General features: G+C 37.8%; 1 non-coding gene across 1 annotated transcript; it reads left to right on the top strand.

The window, feature by feature from the left end:
• The first annotated feature begins 336 nt into the window (after positions 1 to 336).
• Positions 337 to 443, top strand: LOC146953864 (small nucleolar RNA R71). Its single transcript, XR_015025146.1, has one exon. It is a non-coding gene; the product is annotated as a small nucleolar RNA R71 (small nucleolar RNA).
• Positions 444 to 2,722: the final 2,279 nt, after the last annotated feature.

Here is a 2,722-nt window from a genome sequence, read left to right as displayed (position 1 = left end):
CCAGTTATACCACATATTTCACAAGAAGGAGTAGAAGCAGAATTGATAGCACTAACATTGAGTTTTTCAAGTTTTTCGCTTAGTGTATCAATTTTAGAAGCAAGGTGGTCATAGTTAGAGACTTCGTACATACCTGCCTCCTTTTTGGAGGATGAAGAACTAGTGATGGCTCTCTCGTCGGTCCATTTGTAATGATTCTGAGCCATGTCTTCAATTAGGGCATACGCCTCCGTGTAGTTCTTGTTCATAAGTGCTCCACCTGCAGCTGCATCAACAGACATCTTAGTGGTATAAGACAAGCCATTATAAAAAGTGTGGACTATAAGCCACTTCTCTAGGCCATGGTGGGGACAAAGTCGTAGCATTTCTTTGAAACGCTCCCACGCATCATAGAGAGATTCCCCATCTTTTTGGTTGAACCGCGTGATTTGGTCTCTAAGTTTAGCGGTTTTAGATGGTGGAAAGAAACGGGCAAGGAATGCTTGCCTCATCTGATCCCATGAAGTAATGGAACCGACTTCGAGGGAATGGAACCAAGCGCTAGCTCTATCCCTTAAGGAAAAGGGAAAGAGATGAAGTCTTACGGCCTCTTGGTTCTCCTTCATGGTTCCACTAATTCGTAGGAGAACAGAGATGTGAAGATTGGGATCCTCAGTGGGGGATCCCGAGAATTGGTTTTGCTGCACCAAGTTAAGTAGGGCATGCTTAATTTCAAAATTGTCATCCTCAACCGTTGGGTACACAATAACAGCTTGTGGCTCAGCCGTAGACGGTGTTGCATACTCTTTGAGAGTGCGATTGGCCATGGCGGTGTTATTTTGTGCCGCTCTCCTTCTTCTATGCAAATACCTTTCGATCTCGTTGATTATTACAACTCGATTTCTGGTTTTTCGCATAAAAAATTGAGAACCCAAGAAGTTAACGATAACAGAAAAATAAAAAGTTAAAAATAAAAAGAAAAGAGAAAGAAGAGAGAATTCTAATCACTAAGAAAAAGCTAATTAAATTAGTTAACTCCCCGGCAACGGCGCCAAAAACTTGATAGAGCCAAACCGCAAGTGCACGGCCTATCGAAGTAATTGTAGTAAGTAGAGTATCGTTCCGCTAGGGAGTTGTTCAACTTAATTAACTTTTTAAAGAATGATTAGAAGAGGAGAAAGTTTAGTAAAAGGAGGTTTGATTGCTGAAGGTAAAAACAATAATAATAAAGGGCATCGGGATCATTGGTTTATCATAATGACAAATCCTTCACTAGACAAGACCTAAACATTTAATTTCATGGTTTACACACTAATTTCTAAAGACCGGTTTCCCTTAGCCCCTCACCTTTCCGATGAAAGTCCGATGAGAGTTTACTTCTAGCAACCAAGCCTATTTCGCTGACATGATTACTAGAAGATGCATAGATGATTGAAACTACTCTTTGTCTCAATAATTGCAAAGACTATTTCACTATTTTGCAATTATTGTCTAGATTCACTTGTTCCAACATCAAGACTCCGCTCTCGCTTTATGAATTGATGTTTGGGATGATGGATTAACGATTATCAAACCCTCCGCTTTCGCTTCCACAGTTTGATAATTGTTAATCCACGTTAAGACGGTGAATCTAGATTAGAAATTAGGTTTACATAGAAATTAGGGTTTAGGCTTGTTTTGTTTAGGATCGAGTCATTAGACTCCCCAATAATCCCAAGACGAAGAAGTCTACTCACTCATGTTCATCGTAGACATGGGGGAAGAAGAGAGATAAACAGTAAAATAAATTGCAACGAAAGTAAAAAGGAAATAAAGACTTTTTATTGAAATAATACTTGAAATAAACAAAGTAAAGGATGATTGTTTATAGTGGAGAGCTACTCTATTTATAGCTTTACATCTGACTTAGAAACTAAGCAACTAAAAGGATAAAACGGTAAAGCTGCAACAGGGTAACTTGGGCTTGAAGAAAAGCAGCAAAAGTGGACTCTGGGATCGCGCACGGCCGTGCCACATGTTGGCACGGGGCGTGCCAAGCTTCTGGTAAGGGGAGATTATATTTTTGCCCCGTATCTTCGTATTCTTGCACTGTATTTGCTCCAGTCCTCTTTCTTTTGCTCCAAGGCACCTTCCACCATATATTCATTCCTAAAATAAAATAATAGACAATTTAAAGTAAAATATTCTAAAAGAAAATAAAATGCAATAAAATAAAATCAAATCTAAAATAAAACTAAACTAAATAAGGCAATAAATTAGACTATCTATGACTCATCAGATTTTACTCATTTTTTACCCTTTTTCTTTCACTAAAAAGGTCATAAAGTGGCCTAGCCTTATCGAATCGAAGCATGTAATAGTTCCTATGAAATCTAACAAGCATATATTCGAATTCCAAGGTTGATTTTATCATTTTCAAAAATGGACAAAATGAGGGTTAAGTGAATTTCCTTGTTAATTTACGGATTTTACTCGTTTTTGACCCTTTTTCTTTCACTAAAAAGGTCATAAAGTGGCCTAGCCTTATCGAATCGAAGCATGTAATAGTTCCTAGGAAATCTAACAAGCATATCTACGACATCCATGATTTATTTTAGAATTTTTTAAAAAGGCCAAAATGGGGGTTAAGTGAATTTCCTGGTTAATATACGGATTTTACTCGTTCTTGACCTTTTTTCTTTCACTAAAAAGGGCTTAAAGTGGCCTAGCCTTATCGAATCCAAGCATGTAATAGTTCCTATGA

This window comes from Medicago sativa, chromosome 1 (assembly GCF_051527215.1).
Source record: "Medicago sativa cultivar Bolivia chromosome 1, Bolivia_mono, whole genome shotgun sequence".
NCBI lineage: Eukaryota > Viridiplantae > Streptophyta > Magnoliopsida > Fabales > Fabaceae > Medicago > Medicago sativa.
The sequence above is the reverse complement of the archived record's forward strand: the minus strand, read 5'-3'. Positions and strand labels throughout refer to the sequence as shown.